This window comes from Tympanuchus pallidicinctus, unplaced genomic scaffold (genome assembly GCF_026119805.1).
Source record: "Tympanuchus pallidicinctus isolate F22 unplaced genomic scaffold, pur_lepc_1.0 scaffold1, whole genome shotgun sequence".
Taxonomy (NCBI): domain Eukaryota; kingdom Metazoa; phylum Chordata; class Aves; order Galliformes; family Phasianidae; genus Tympanuchus; species Tympanuchus pallidicinctus.
In genome coordinates, this window is record NW_026294618.1 from 86,560,825 (window position 1) to 86,578,325 (window position 17,501).

Genomic DNA, 17,501 nt, shown 5'->3' on the forward strand with positions numbered 1-17,501 from the left:
TTTTTGTAATAATGGCTTTCCTCATGTTAATAAAACAGAACTTTCCTGGCAACTCATATGCCTATAATTCATCAGACCTGCAGCCTGGTAATCTTTAATGGTTATCCAGGGGTTGAAATTAAAGGAAAATGATTTCTGCGCCATTGAAACAACACAAATTTGTGGTCTGTGCTACAGCTTTCTTGGAAACACTCCAAAAACTAGACAAACATTAATTACATTTCATTTTGCTAACTAGAGTTAATAGCTGAGAGGTGCCTGGAACAATTAGCTAAATTCAAAATCATTTAGGACAGCAAACTCAGAGTTGTTTGATCCTAGGATAAACATTAGTTTGTCATGTCGTATATGCCAAACAAACCACAATTGAGAAATATGTCACTGTTTATTTCTTTATTTATTTATTAATTTACTGCAACACAACAGCTTCTTTGGAAACTGCAATGCTGAGCGTGATGTTATGTTTCTCAGACCGAGGCAGCATTCTGATTGACTGATGATCATTTTAATACGGAGCTTTAATCTAGTTTAACCGCAGGGCTCAACCAAAGCAGATGTTCAGTGTGTTTCTGAACTGACAGCCCTATCTCAGCAAAAACATATACACTTCTGCTCTACTCCTAGGATCCCCACAAACAGCAGTTTAGGACAACCAACCCAAGCTGTGGCTAGGACATGGCTGCACTCTTAACAGCAATTAAATACAGTTCCTGATCAGGGCTTTCAAAATCCCACACTCAGGCATTTTGTTATGAACAAACATCTGTCCATGTCTCAATAACAAAGAAAGATAAAGTGCTTTTGACAGATCTTTGCCCTTTGGTCATACTTTGCTTTTCACTAGTGTCTTTCATTTACTCCTCTTTGAAGACTATTTGCGTAGGCCTTTAACAGGATGTCAAAAGCAGATTCACTGATAATGGAGGAAAGTGCTCCCCTACTTTGAATACAGCTTTTAGAGCACAGTGGGAAAACTGGAAACCTATAACACACAAGTATACATACTCCATTACAACAGACCAATGCTGATAAACTGCTATCTCTCCACTCTCAGTTCTTTCACCACAAGCTTTCTTTCCTCATTGATCATAGGAAACAGTTTGGAACTTGAAACTTCACCTTGCACTACATCATCTGAATCAAGAAAAGCAAGGGACTGCTCAACTTCTGATTTTCTTCCAGTGATACAGCAGTGATGTAAAGGCTGACACTCCATCTTTTGCTTGTAGGCTGTACAGGAACAATGCGAGTTCAGTACTGTTAAAAAGAAGAGTGACGTCAAGCACATAATTGGTTCTTTAACAGTGTGAGACAGTATATAAAAACAACATGCTGAAATCAATTCCAAAATTAATTTGGGATACTATTCTTAAATACCTCCTGCAAAACACCTTACAATTTTACTTCCTTCTGGCATAAAGAGGAACTGAGGGAATACATCAGTTTGCACCTTCCAGAAGACTCTACAAGGAGTGGACTTAATTTATAGTGATGTCGTTCGAGGTCACAAAGAACTTGTTAAATAGACAGGGAGGGATCCTGACATACACAACAATGGGGAAGCAATATGGATACTGTGCTATAGTCTCCTTCATGCATTCTGTATGCAGAGCAGGAGCAGGGAGAATCCATTTGAGATTAAGTTATTCTTTTCCTATTAGAGCCTTAATCACATTCCAGCAACCATCCTCCTGGCTCTTGGAAGTGTTTGAGAGGAAAAAAAACAAACAAGACATTGGCACAAAAAATTCTGGAGTAATTTGTAGACAGAGGCCAGCCAGAGTAAATTGATTGTCTTATTTAGCCCCTAAAAATGAATAATTTCTTTGCTGAAAGAGTCCCAATGGTTGCTCTCCTAATATATATCTACAGACATATCCAGAAAAAAAGACTTTTTATGCAAAAAAAACCCCACTGCATATGTTTCATATCTTTTGCCTTTAAGCTACACCACATTTTGTTTTCTCTTTAAGAAGTAAAGCAAATACATAGATTGCTCTGAAAGTAATGCCTCCTTTTTATTTCCATGGGAACTACAGAAGATGCAAAAAGCACAATAGCACTGTTTAATAGAGGAAATTCTCAGCTACAAAACACAATTTTTCAGCGACCTCACTACCATAACTGCATTTTCACCAGCGATAAACAACAACCTTCATGACGCTCTCAGAAAAATATACACCAATGGACATGAACCACTGCTGCTGTCACCACTGGTGAAACACACCAGCAAGCTCACATCCACTATTTGGGCTCCAGAATCATTCAGCAAGCATTGATAAACGTCAGTGGGTGCCATTTTTCCCATATGGAGGAATTGAATTTCACTCTCTTCTACTTCTATATCTGTACTTCTTCTATATCTGTAACACAGCAACAACACGTAATGGAATATTGGTGGGAAGGTTAAGCCTCTACTGCCATAACACCAACATTCATCTCTGAAGTTGTAGGCCAAAGTAATAAAACAGGAAGCATTACTTTTGGAGCAGCCCTTATATTTTGCGGCATCAGAAAGGCTAAAAGTTGTAATCAACCCCATCTGTGAGATGTAATTCTTGGAAGGTAAAGATATTCCCCTTAAAACAGCAAATGAATGGTTTTCCTTGCATACTTTTTTCCCCAAGAGAAGTGATAATAAAACACTTGCACTGGCATGATGCTGAGATTTCTTTCCTGGGATCTGTGAACAATACATTATAAGAAGTCATCCACATGTACTGCAAATGCAGCCTGTTTTTATCACTAAGCTACTACCAAAACATGAATGATAAGCCAGCTTCTTCCATGTATTCCTGACATCTCTCTTTAGAAAAATCAAATTTCCTTAACAATGAAAACTGATATTTTAACCAGAGGTGATTTAGCCTTTGGGAATCCTAGCAACATCCAACTATCTGTAATATTACACTGCTCTGTGGGTTGACAGCTCATATTGGAGCTCCAAGTGACTGAAAATAAAACAACCTCCAAAAGTTCCCTAGCCATAAACAGAAAGAAAGAAAAAAAGCCACCTATCTACATAGGCTGAGGACTATCATTTCCCAATTGAGTAATGATCAGTTTGGCTTCAGAGGTTTAACTAGTCCTGCACAGATGTCCACTCACGCAGCTAAGTAACATAAAAGCTCATACAGTAGCAAAGCAATGTTAGTTCCACGTCTTGAAATTATTATTTTTACTGAGCTGGACCAAGAGACCATGGATGTTAACTCTATAATAGGGATGGAGTGCACTTCTGTCAAGTTGTGAAGTTGTGACATTTGTCTTTTGCATATAGTGCAACACAGAATATAGATAGCTGAGCAGGTTCCAGACAAGCTGACAGGAACAGAACAGAGGAACAGAAGTAGTTTAGACAACACGATGGAGCCCTGAATATGCTAACAGACCTTTATGTTCTGCCAAGGATCTAACTGAGCCTTGGGAGGGCTGACTGTGATGCATCAGGAGGTGCATTAAAGCTGGTTCTGCTATATCCAGCTTACACTTCCACGTGCAACATTCCTTATCACTTTACAACTCTCTGACATTTAACTGATGGGCACCAGCTGAGAGCTTCAAGTCTTGCTTCCCAAGAAGGCAAAAGGAATTTCTGCATCTTCAACTCATATTTTATAGTTTTCAAGCCATCACTAGAGGTAAACGTGTTCCTTGAGAGATGAGAAGCTTTTCAGTGTAACCCCTTTCATATCCTCAGGTATCAAGGGCAGGAACACACCTTTGATCACCACATACAAAACAGCTGACAGTGAGTGTTATTTCCTGTCTGGAAACACAGAGGCTATCACATTAGTTACTAAAAGTTTTAAAGAAGAGAAATTGCAGCCAGACATCAATATGTTCTAGAGAGGGTTTCAGGTAACCAGAAACCCACCTTCACCATCACTGATGTACATACATGTATTAATGCATGGAACTGGAATATAAAAGCTTCAATACAAATGCTCTTATAAGCTGTTGCAAACGGAATTAAAATGCAGGCCATGTCAGAATACTGTCCCAGAAAGCGAAATATATTCTTGAAAGAAAAACAGTCTGTCCAGTATGCCTAGAAAGAACCCCCAGACCTGCTGCTATCTGTTGTGGATGATCATTGCTATCATGCCAGAACAGGTGGCTTTTGACCCATTACCAACAAAATCCCAGAAACTCCACACTTCCTATTGTCATGGCAGTGTCACCGTGGACAGAGAAAGCCCAAATGAATAAATTCTACTTGGTGAATGAATGGGGATGAATAGTACCTTGCTCCATCAAGGTCTTCTTTTCCCAAAAGTGATGGCCTTTTAAAATTTTCTACTCATCTCAGACCTGCCATCTGCTTGAATGAATTAGTCTTTTAAAATAATGTTGATTCATCTACATCAGCAACATTTATTTCATTAATGGCAAGAATTAATTCTTTGTAGAAAGTCAAAGAATGTGGAGCCAAAATATTTTCTCCTTGGTGACCTGGAGACCTTTCTCCTAAGTGACTTGGAGACCCTTGGACAAACTCCTGGGGTGCCATTTAAAATGAATAGTTACACAGCAAAAAAATAGCATTTTAATGTTTATTTAACATAGATATCTTTTCAAAAAAAGGGGGCTTTCGACATTTTTAAACATCTGGTTGCCTTATATTTTAGTTTGTTTCTTCAGCGGTACAAGCAGAACGTCTTCAATTTAGAAAATACGAGTCCACATGGATGCTCTCAGGTTACAAGCAGTGCATAAGAGGAGCAGCTATGTTTAAATACCTTTTAAAATTATTTTAGGATTGACATTAATTTTTAGAGGGCTGGCTTCTACTGTCAGTTACAGTAGTGAGATCACTGAACATAGTCGGGAGATACAGCTATGTACCCCATACTAGTCATTATGGATACTTCTGCACTTCAGGCACGAAAGTATCGTACAAGCCAAAGCACAATGAATTTAAACTCCTAATTAACAGAATTCATTTGCTCTTGTAAGCGGTTAAGATTTTTACCCAGGCACTACTGCAGTGGAGAAGTTACACAGCCACAAGCCTCCCAAAAAAACCACACAAACACACACACAAATACATACATATTGTCTAATGAATGTGGATGTGGCTTCACCTTCTATTCACTGGGTCTTGGTTTGGCTTTTTGGCTAAGTAAAAAATCTTGACAGAAGTCTTTTACCCTTGCAAACAAACTGTAGCCTTGAAATACTCCCATCTGCCTCCTTGCTCTGTTTGGCTCCCGGGCATCAGATTTGAAGCAAGTATAGAAAGACCTCATAGCATCCCTGGAATTACATTCTTTTTTTGTTTTGTTTTGTTATCCTCTTTCCTAACAGACACGCAAAGTTAGTTTGCTTTTCTTATTAAGAGCTCAGCTCCCTATCCGTGATAGTAATTACTTTTCCAATCCTAGATAATTTTTTTCCACCTGCTCATCCAATGCTGTATCCATTCTCCTCAAAACAGCCTAAAAGCTCCCATTAAATTGGATAACTACCACAAACTTCAAAATTCTTAGGATCGCTGATTTCTAGCATTAAGAAGTCTTCCACACAAAGGTCTAAATATAGACCTTAGTGCTTGCGTTTGACAGTGATAAAATGTCTGTTCTTCCAAAAGCATCTTATCAAACAATCCCACCTGGCCAGCAAAAAGGTCCTCCCAGCATAAAGCTTAATTACATCAGGCTATTATTCTAATAACTTCATATTTATTTCCAAACAAAGAGGAAAAGGGTCAAAACTTAGCACTGTGCTAACAATTAGCCTGGCGGCTTTCCTGAAAACAGAAGGTAAAAATATGTTTCTACCCTTGAGATGACAATAACTCTTTCAGAGCTTTTGCACAACGCTTTAAATCCTTGCAACGCGGAGTGATTTTGTCTCCTACTAATTGCCTCAACCTCATCTGTTACAGAAGACTATGAGCAGTTTGTGAGCACATTTAGCTTTATCTACAAAAGGTGAAATTGAATCTAGCTGTCTGACAAGCGCAGTTTTAAATGAAACCGTCCTCATTGGCAACAGTTACTCTATGGCCTTTGCCTAGCTGTATGTGTAAGATTTTCTTTATTTTTGTGCAGAATCAGCGTCACATTAACCTGAGTACAATTTAACAGATTACTTTGTTCATTCTCTTTAAACATAACCTCCCATAGCTTTTTTTTTTCTTTTTTCTTGGAACTACCGCATTGTTTCAGAACTAATATTTACCCTGAATTCCAATAAGATAATTAAAATGAAGTTAAAAATCCATGTCACCCAAAATCCCGAGATCCAAATTTGCTAGTATTCATTATTTCTGTGTCTCTCTTTTATAAATTTGCATGAAAAAACTGTCTCCAGTAGTCCATTCTTACCAGGGAGTGTAATACTTCATAGTCAGCAATACAAGAGGTGCAGAACCATCTGCTTTCTGATTCAGAGCTAATAGTTCAGCTATCATTTTTGGAAAAATATCTTGTGTTAAATTATTTTCAAGGCTTTAAACAACTCATATTACCATGGTGAGCTTAAAATCATTTTTTTTCCCTTGTTGTGAAAATGAATAGTCTCTTTGGTGCAGTTACGTAGAATGCTGCAATAAGTGATATCCTTCATGGCAACTCAGCATACAATGTAATAAATGACTTTTATGGCTGGTTACATAGTAAGGCAAGGCTGGGGTGTTTAATAACCACAAAAAGCCGTTTATTGCACATGAAGTCCATTGCCACTGACACTCTATTTTCATAGCAGAAAGCATGAGGGTTTTTGTTGTTGTTGTTTTTTAAGAAGGTGCTGCGAATTGCACCATGCAGCAATCCAGCCTTGAGATGTACTAAAAGAAAAAGTTTGGGAGTTTGTGCCATTCTGACACCGCTGCCCATGACAGGCTGTGACCCTTGCTGCATCTTCAAGTTTAAAAAGTTCTGTTAGTAAAACACCAATTCATAAGATGGCTCAGAAGTATTGTGAGATATATAACCACACGTAACTTAAAATTTATATATAAACTACGCGTAGTAAGCTATAAAGGGACACATTTTAAAAATTTTTCTTTGTATTTCTTCCTCAATGCGACTAGCATCTGTTGGTCATTTTGTCCACAAGCCCACAGAGGTTCAGAATATGAAAGAGGTAATGAACTGCTAGCATGGTTTTGCTTTGCAAGACCATTTCTTTGAATTTTTGGCCATAATTGTAGCAGCCTTTGACCAGTCACAAGATAATAAACAATAATAGGACCCTTTTTGCTCCCTGTCTAATCCTACAAGTGGCAGAACCATATCCTCAAGCCCATCCTCACCCACGAGCAGAGAGGCAAACGCTGCCTCAACCAGAATCTGCTTAGAGATGACCTCTGCTTTAGGGCCTGTTATCATCTCAGCTAAGTAACAAAACCCAGGTGCTCCACGGGGAAGCTGTTTGTCACCCTTCCTGAGAGCTTGGCAGGTCTGAAAGTGAGGAGAGATATGAAACCTCGTGCAGACATAACTAATACATTTCATTCCCTAGAAAATGAAACTGCTCTTGGAGTTTCCCTAAGTGATGGTTGTAACAGGAGACACAGAGCTGTCAGCACCCGTGTGGGAGCACCATCTGATGGAAACTGGGAACCTATGCATAATGCAAACTCAGTCCGCAGAGGACAAGTGGGATAGCCTCCTTACAGTAAAAGCTTTTTCTTCAAATCATTGCTTTTTATGGGTGCTCCACTGCCTCTAAGTAACACTGAAAGAAAGAAACAGTATTGTTCAGCTGTGCCAACTAACTCCATCATCCATCTACGTGTCTTGATAAAGAGTAGTTAAACAATCTGAAGAGAAAATTCTCTTTTACAAAACTATTCCTCCATCAAAAATATACAATTCTCCTAGCTTTCATTTAATATTTTAACCCACCGCAGTGTGAAGGCTCCTCCTTTATGTACGCAAGGAAGGTGCTTCAATGCATTGGAATCCCAAAGCAAGTTATCAAGGTCCTTCCTATCCCTCCTACCTTTGCCTCCACCACACATTTTAGAGCTGTTGACACAACTCCTTGTGTGGTCTTGAAACCGAGGCTGTTCAACAGCAGCCAAAAGAGAGGGGAAAATCTGCTTTTTTATTTATATAAATCTGGCTAAGAGTTTTTATTTATTTAGAATGGAGTTTAAACTGTGCTTGACTCTAAATAAATAAAACACATTATTTTCCCTCCCTACTGGTTGCCACCAAGCCGTGTGAATTTCAGAGACCACACAGATAGCAGTGGCTGTGTGGTAGGATGGAGAGTGAGGCAAAAGGAGCAGCAGTGCAGAGGTTGGGGCTGAGAGCCCCACAGGTGAAGGAAGCGTTATGAAAGGCACATTATAAGAGTATGGATAAGCCTCATTCTTAAAACAACATCAGTTCATTGGACATTGTGCTGATGCTGATCGTCCATCCCTGTCTTCCAGTGCATTTCTTCTACAGGACAGAACTGTACAGCACTGACTCCTATCCATCACAGTGACAACTCTGAATAACAGAAACCCGTCGGGAGTGCAGTGCAGGGGGACAGGCAGGAGGAATGGCAGGACAGCACAGACAGGACTTTATTTTTCCTTTCAGTTTCCAGCTAAGTGGAGAGAAAGGGAAGTAGATATTTTCAAGATTTTTTTCCAGGCTGGCCATTACTGAGGACAAACCAGCTTCTGTCAGATCCTTGAAAAAATAAATCATAAGGCAAATCTTACAAAGATTAATATTCTGGGACAAGGGATTGGATTTTTTTTTTCCCCTTCTTGTCAATCACAGGCAACATTGCTGTAACACAGCTTATTTTCAACCTTTAAGTCACAAAGTCAATGGACCAAATGCAATTCATCTTTGGAGTAGCGCCTGGAAAGAGTTTAAATGGAAGCAAGGTCAGGTGAAAGACAGATGAATACTGCACAAAGCACTTCTTCATTCTCTGCTTCAAGTGTGAGTTTGATCTCATTCAGTGATCAGTAATAACACTGACTCTAAGTTACATCCCACACCTCGTTTCTTCACATGGTCAGTAAATGAACAACTACAGACAAGGCTGTATCTGATATTTTGGAAACTCCAGCTTCCCAAGTTGTCCATTCACTAGGCAAGGAACCTGCTGAAGCTCTCAGTGTTTGTCCTTTTAGCATCCAGCTGAAACCAAATGTATTTGCTGTTCCTACATTATCTGCTTATAGTGAATGCCATACAAACCCAATAAATTACGGAAAGGTTCCATTTCAAAAATAAAAATAAATGAAAGGATCCATCTGACACTCTGATTGTCTTTGAACTTCTGCACCTCTGATTCGAGTTCTCGTTTCTCCCGTCATTCCAACACTTCTCCATTTAAAAGACAGTACAGAGAAAACCCAAAACCCATCTTTTTGGTAGGCATCTTATCGTCATTGGCCAAGGACTCCACCACGCCATGTTTTGCTCCACATATTGTTTAGTGGTTTGCCACTTCTTAAATGGAAGAACAGCTAATTGCAAAATCATTTCTCCATAGGTCTTCATTTGATCCACAGGGTTTATTCTTGATCTCAGTGGTCTAACAGAGGGAGCTACTTTTCCTCCAAATCTGTAGATATATTCACCTACACTAACCTGAAAACATTACTGTTGGAGTCAGAAGAGCAATACATTATTTCTTATGGAATGTCTACAGAGACTAATTGAAAAGGCTGGAATTTGACAGTTTAGGCAAAAAAATTCAGTGGAAAATATTTTTATGGCACAGACCTGTGTAAATTCATGATTAAAGTAACCTATTTTATACATTCCAATACAGCAGCATCTGCTGTCCTGGTGTATGAACTTGCATATGTCTTTTTCCTGGGATGAACATCAAATATCAGCAGGACTCAGGTGGAATTAACACCAGCTACTAAAATTTTCTCTATTGAGGAAGGAAGAGGGATCAGTGAACATGTGAAAGAGAAGAAAACATGAAGACTGGCAAAGCAGAAATGTTTGAAGGAGAGTAGGAAACATACTGGTAGATCAAACCAACTGAAGATCCTACATTTTTCTCCAAATAAGGCAGATATTCAGAGTCCATAGCTTGTGAGGCACTTATCCAAAATCAAAGCGAGACACACAAAATTCTACCACAAGAAAGACAGACTGAAAGAAAGAAAAACAGCCATATCTCAACAGAGCAGCAACTTGGCTCGGAATCTGCTGTTGAAGGAAAGGTCAGCAGACAGTCCTTATTCAGCAATGACTGCCAAATACGAGGAGACATAAGCAATGGGCAGATAAAGATGAGGAGATGTGAAAAAATGATTAGAGCAGCAGTAAACCCTTCCCTGCAGGAAGGGCACTGGGCAAAGCAGATACCTCCCTGTGTTCCCAAGGATATTTAAAACCAGAAGCAATTCCAAGAGGAGACTGGTAACCCTGTCTGGATTCAGAACCTCTTTACAAACTCATCCTGTTCGAATAATGATGCGGCAGAAATAGATTTCCACAAAAAGTCACTTGGCTTTCTAGGCTGTCTTCTAGTGCCTGGAGAGTATGCTGTTTCATGCAGGCTGCAGGGAGATTATCAGACTCCCATACAGATTTAGGATCACTGACCTTCAGTTAACATACTTGGCACATTTCCACCAAATCTGTTCAATGTGAAAGCTTCCTATCCTTTTACTCATTTATTTTCCTACTTCTAACATCTGACATTCTACTCTAAAGTTGCTCCTTCTCAGCGATACTCCCTTTCCTCACCTCTCCCTCTTCTTGCACTTCTGGTGTAGTTAGCCTCCACACAGCCAAATGTAAGGTCAGACCAAAAACAACTGGTGCTCAGAACAGCTGCAAACGTAACGCAGATATCCCTGTTAATCCTAGTCTGTAAGACCTTTGCCTGTCGTAGCACAAGTCCTTACAGAGTGAAGATAGAATTCTTAGCACCAAGAACAAGAATGCAGATACCAATAAACTCAAAAAAACACAAATCAGGAACTCCCCATCTCCTCTACCTTGTGTCATCTCACTAGATATTACAGCAGCATCTCTCTGAACTACTCAGACACACTTCTGAAGAAATTTTCAATGTACTGTGCTCTAACGGGTTGGGTTGAGGGCATGTGTTTTGGCCTATTTGTTCCTATTCTTTTTTTTTTAAATCTTTATTCTGATCTCTTGGTGGCAAAAATAGAAAAGACTTAAGTTTATAAAGCTCTAGAGAACCTATGAGAAGTCTCTTTATATTTGTGTGTGGTCTCGCAATTTTATCCGTTGTCTGACATTTTAATTTCCTGTTCCCCTTTTTTTGGTAGGATTCTGATTTCCTCTCAATCTTCCTCCTTTCTCTTTTACAAAAATGTGACAGGCATCTCCATTTCTACCATCTGTTTCCTATTCTCATTTATAAATACTGAAGCAAATAATTATTTGGGCAAACATGGATGGTATAGCCTGCCTCATCTTCCATCAACACGTAACTTCTACCATCCCTTCTCAGCCTTTCTACCTCTTAAAACTAGCTCCTTTGTATCATACTAAAAACCATAGTTCAACTTGTCAATGAAACTAGTTTTAAATGGCTTCATACTCTTATGTTAGTAACAGCCCGTTCAGGGTATTCTGTGTCCCTGTGAAATGTTACGTCAACAAAGTCTACTTACAGCTACTTTTTGGAAAATATCTTCTGGTGTTTACACTGTCCAAAACACAAAATTACTATCTGTGAGTAGAGTGACAAAACACCTATGCCGAGCAACAGAACTTCTGTCCCAAGTGAGCAACCAGACATAGCGCTTTGCTAGCAGGGATGCAGTGCTGCTGGAAACAGAAAGATTGGGTCTACTGCAATTCCAAGTTGTTCAAATGGGTATCATCCAATCCCTCTCTATTTCTGTTTTATATGCCAGTGCAGCTCTCCATGGAAATGGCTTCTCTACGCATGAAATTCCTCCTGACTGCCCAGCTGCCATTTTCATGAGGCCAGTACTGTCCTTTTCTGCTGCAGTTGCCTATGGTGCGCATCAGGATGATGCTAATCTGTGACAGAGCTGCTCAGTGTCTCTGTACAACATGTAAGAAATCCTAACACAGCACTTAGAAGCATTCCTGACCCCTTTCTGTTTGCCTACCTTTCACAGCCAAAATACATTAGCATCAACCCAGAGCTAAGAAAGCCAGGAGTCAGGAGCTGAGCTGCCACAGCAGAACTTCACCTGCCACTCACAAGACAGAGATCTTTGTGTCCAAAGCAGAGAGGAACCACCAGGAACAGACACAAGGAAGCTGGCACTTGCACTCTGCTCTCACCCTTTGTCCCCTGTGCTGGCTTTCCTCTCCTCAGACTGGTGGCTGTGACTCAAAATTCATCTTCTGGAAGTTTTCCCAGATGAACACACGTGTAGCTTTTCCCCGAGGCTTAAAAAAAAAAACAAAAGAGCTTTCAGCCCGTTTTTCTGTATCACCACAGGCTTCCCTGGAGACGTCTCTGAGGTAGATATATGGTGAGGTTACACATTCCTAGTCCTCACCGGGAACTGGATTGCAAAAGAACATTCCAATTATTTTAAGTTATGGAAAAAGTAATCAAATATTTCACTCACTGCTAAAATGTCATCCTTTTATGCTTTTCACAAAGAATTCTCTCATTATGTTAGATAGGCCTGGAGAGATTCCAGTCTCTGCGGGTTGCAAGCATTCCCCTGTTCTGTTCGGAAATCAAAAGCCTCAGTCTGCTTTTCAAGAAAGCCAAATCACTTGGTGCCCTGCTACTGACCCAAAACTTAACAGCAATACACCTGATTTCTCTTATAAACTGACTCGGCCCTTTCTTCAGACAGCTGCAAGCACAGTACTCTCCCACATGCTTTGATAAAACTAATAATTGAAGTCCAGAACAATAGCCACATCAGCAATCACTTGAGGCAAATAAGTGAAAAATTTCAGTCACCAATGCTGACTAAACAAGGCAGCAAGCCTATCAGTAGCCTGACTTTTAATTGACTAGATCTCTTTTTTATTTTGTCACAATACTGCACCAGTACAGCAGTGTTGTATGACTACTGCGGCCTTAGAAAGAAGGCTCAGAGATTGAGCAAAGCACACTCAGAGAGCAACAGTGACTGCAAGCAAGCAGTTCTCACTCCAGGAGAAAAGTGAAGCCTGTTCCTGCCTCTTCCATATCATCATAATGCTTGGAAACTCACGTAACCAGAGGAACCAATGACAGGGCCCTGTACAGTACATAAATGCACTGTCCTAAACCTATATTCACTGTTCTTAATTCTTGATTGCAACACTGCATGAGAAATCTAGTGGCACAGCAGAGGAAAGGACTGGGTAAGAAATGTCTATATTGAGAATGACACCATTTTTCAGCCACACTGTTTTAATTTGGACTTCTACATCACAGGATTTTACACAATAAAATGGATCACCTGAAAACATGCTGCAAAGTTTCCCACATGATTTTCATAAAATATCTTTTTGCAAAATCTCAGAACTAGAAGAAAAAAATCTATTTAAAGAACAAGTATAACACATATTTCAGGTTACCTGAAGGATGATGGTAAGAAATGACACTAACTGAATGTCACATTAAAAAGAAAAAAAAATTAAAAAAAAGATTCTTTTGAAATGCCATAGATTTTCTTTTAACAGAAGGATGCAATGGGAAAATACACAGGTGCAAGTAGTAGCTTTTAGTGCAGACACTGTCCTAGTGCAGCCCAGTTCCAGTGAATCTGTGAGGATTACAAAAAGTATCAGATATCACATCTTATCCTGTAGACTCCACTCATATGAGCAAACCCCATTGCCCCGGCAGGTCTCACTCCTGTACTTGACTCACAGAACAAAAAGCGCATGGCTGAGAGCAGTTATTAACTCCCTATAGATCTGCCTTCAGTAGGGAGAAGGAGATGGAAGAAATTCTGAATTATTCACAATTTTCAGTTTAACTCTAATCCCTTAATTCTGCCGTTCTGAGGGTAGAGACTTTCACTTAATGGCAGTGCCAGAAATAACAAGCTAGAATTGCATGTTTATGAAATGGGGTCTTAGTTACTTATTAGGATCAACTGGGCTTGAATTAATGTTGGCTCACATTCAAGAGCACTGAGTGGACTCAATAAGCATCATAGGTTTAAAACTCGTTAATGGTTGTTTGTTGTGTGTATTTCATGCACTAGAAACATCCAGGCATGCTAGATCATATTGTTCTTATAAACATACAGACACTGAAAAATATGGCTAATATAGCATTACATTCTTTGGATTTGAAGCTCTACTTACACTGGTGATTGATGAATAAAGCCAATTCTGAATGTAACAGGACTCCTCTCACTCTCAAATGTAAGTTGGGCTATGGTTAATAACCACATTACAGCATTATTGTCTATGGCTTTGTCTCAGAAGGTAGGTGATAAAACAGAAAAGTTTACGTAGAAGTGATGATGAAATATAAGCAGATGATCATCCAGACTGGGTACAAAGAGTTGCTGATACTGTAGGTGGCACAGGACTTCAAAAAAGCTTACTGCTGATGGACAATGAACACGTGAAAATTACATTTTGAACCAAAGAAAAATGCACACGAGATACTTGCTCCAGATGACTTATTAATGATCTGAAGCACAGGAGGGACAATTATTCCCACATATTTAGATGCACACTGCACAGTGCTTCTACCAATACCATATTGTTTTCTCAGTTTTTTGTTTTGTTTTGTTTTTGACTGTGGGAAGACCAATGGCACTTAATTTTGCATGACAGCACTGCCATTTTCCTGAAGATTTAACCGCATGAGGAATATCCACTGTAGAGGACTATGTGTCAGGAATCACTGAACATAAAAATAAAGTAAGTCTGACCATGCTAGCTTTCTGTTTCAAATTAGGAACAAGCTTTTGAAGCAAGTGTCCTCATCATCCCACTTACCACGCTTTGGTTTGCATTTCAAACACAGCCTTGAGGCTCACAGACTGGGTAGAAAAACTAAATGGTAATGTCCACCCCAGCAGCATACCCACTGCTCTCCAACCAGTTACAAATAGTCCAAGGTAAACCCCCAGAACTGTGCTTGTTGTGGACATCAGCACCTCAGTCCCAGTCATTCTGTTCTGGAGATCCACTGTTACTGCACTGCAGTCCTTGCTAACATCAATACAGCTAGGAGCAGCTGAATAAAACAGGAATGTGACTATGAACATTAATATTTAGAATGCTCCAAAGTGAAACAAAGTGTGGGAGCAGAGGCAAAGGAATCAAAATGCTACCTTCCAAGCAACTTATCTACTCCAAGGTAAGTCCCAAAGCTTTGACAGCTGAGCAAAGTACCTCCTGAGCTGATTATGTCTTTGCTGAAAGACAGCAGTCTGCCAAATCAGATTCAAAGAAAAAATAAAATAAAATGTTGCTTTCAGACAAAGGCTTAAGGCAAGATTTTTCTTCCGAAAATAAAAACAAAACAAACTTACGGGTCTGACTGGAAATGATGGCAGTAACAATAACACGTGGCAATAATAATAAATATCACAGGATGTGTTTTGTCATCAAAACATTGAAAACTGACTGAAATGACCGACCTTGCCTGAACACAGTTTTTCTAATTAAAAAAAAATAAATCTGAGAAAAAGAAATTCCTCTCTGTCATACATAACCACAAAGCCGTGGTGAGTCAAGTCCACATAGAGCCAGGTTTACCACAAACCGAGATGCATCTGCAATTGACATAATCCTTACAGCACTCCCTCAAGGACACAGCCCTGTCCTACATAATCTTGACTGCATTTAACCAGAAGCAAGGGAAAGTCTGACCAGCGTGAACCCTATGGCCACAAGCTTCAGGGAAACAAACAAAGTCATCCGCCTCCCCTCCTGGTAAGAAGGAAAGCATGCTACTGAAGACAGTTTCATGCACAAGGGCTTTCAGCCAGCATCTCTGGTAGGAACATTATTGCAAGCAAACATCGTCTGGGCCATGGGGAAGCACTCTCTCGCTCTCACATCCCTAGAGTGGAGAGCTCTGTAGCAACAGAGCACTAAGTTTGCCATGAGAGATTCAGCAGAGCTAAGACACTGAAACTCCCAAGCCAATTCCAGTAAAGCCTTCCATATTTCAGTGGCACCAGGAAAGAGAAAGCAGGGGCTGAGTTTTAGTAGATCATTGCCCTGACCTATAAAAGCTGATTCTTGGATTGATCAAAAACTCTAGTGAAGTCTGAGTCCATTAAATATTTTCAAAGGTAACCTGTGATTTTGGAGTCCTGGTCTGAATCACTCCACAGGCCTGAGAACTTGATACTTTTGGAAAAAAATGACTACTCAAGGCATCCCAAGGTCTCAGGCATGCTACTTGATGAACAAGTTATTCATGAAAGCTCACAAAAATAAGAAAAATCTGGTTATAAATAATAGATAAATTTATTCCTATACTACAGGAAACACTGATAGGTAATGAAAACCAGAAGTCATGTTATGGTCCTGTCCTAAACACAAGTAATTGTATTATAATTTGAAGGAGACATGATCCCTTTTTCTTTTTCAGCTCAAAGTGCTTTTTTACTTCAGCAGATCCACAGAGTCTTCTGAAGAAAAATTAATCTAATGTTTTGTTTCTCTAAATTATTCCCTTGTCTGCTAACTATAATCTGAAGACAGCAATTGCAGAAGAAAGGTGCTGAGAATGCTGAGGAAAATGGAAGAAATGTATGTAATTAAAGCATAATAGTTTCTGAACAAAAATATTTTTAGCAGTGCAGGGCAAAGAAAGGCTGCTGAATTATCTGGAAGAAAAAAAAAGTGATTGTTTTATGCTGCCAAAGGACATAAAGACATTCATTCAATTTCTCATAGATTAAAATTAATGGCAACTAAACCTAACTGCATTCAGAAAATTGCACAAAACATTAATACTGAACAAAGGCAAATTAGGCAAATTCCACTTTCATGAAAATCATGCGGAGAGATAAAGCCTTTTAGAATCGGAGTGGATGAGATATCCACTCCACAACATCTGAGCAAAGCAGCAGGCTTCTTGTGGTTAAAGGGCTTCAGAGAGGATTCATCAGACCTAGCATCATTTTGCAATCCCATACAACGTTGATTTCTTCATAAGCTCTTCTTCATTCTCCTGTCATTCTGGCAGTAATAAATCGCAGCAGTTTAAAAGAAGGTCATGTACACATTTTCATATTTCATGCATGATCCCATTGCACAAGACAAATGATCTGGAATACTTTGCTTGAGAGTTGTAAAGTCATCAGTTCACTTCTGGATTTACTTTAATACATCTCCATGGAATACTTCCATCCTTTTCTCCTTCAGAAGGACTCTGTACACTCATTTGTTCCCTATTATCAGGACGGTCCAAAACTCATCCAAAATTTAACAGACCGCAAAACTCTCTTTCAGAGGCACAATACATCAGACCATGCAGTCCACCACTTTCCTGACTCCTACATGGGTCCTCCAGCCTTCAGACGCTTCTGCTCCCTGCAGTTTGTGAGGTTATACGAGTACCCCAGAATAAGACAAAACACACACATCTGGCACCTGCATCTCATTGGGACCTCCAGTTTCTAGCAC

At 39.6% G+C, this 17,501-nt stretch overlaps 1 long non-coding RNA gene across 2 annotated transcripts in view; it reads right to left on the reverse strand.

Annotated features, from left to right (window-relative positions):
* Positions 1–378: 378 nt before the first annotated feature.
* The window catches only part of LOC128089231 (uncharacterized), a 45,858-nt gene continuing 28,735 nt past the window's right edge, over positions 379–17,501 (reverse strand). For both annotated transcript variants that reach the window (XR_008210463.1, XR_008210461.1), the window contains exon 7: positions 379–1,257. This is a non-coding gene — a long non-coding RNA (uncharacterized LOC128089231). The remainder of the gene's footprint in view (positions 1,258–17,501) is intronic.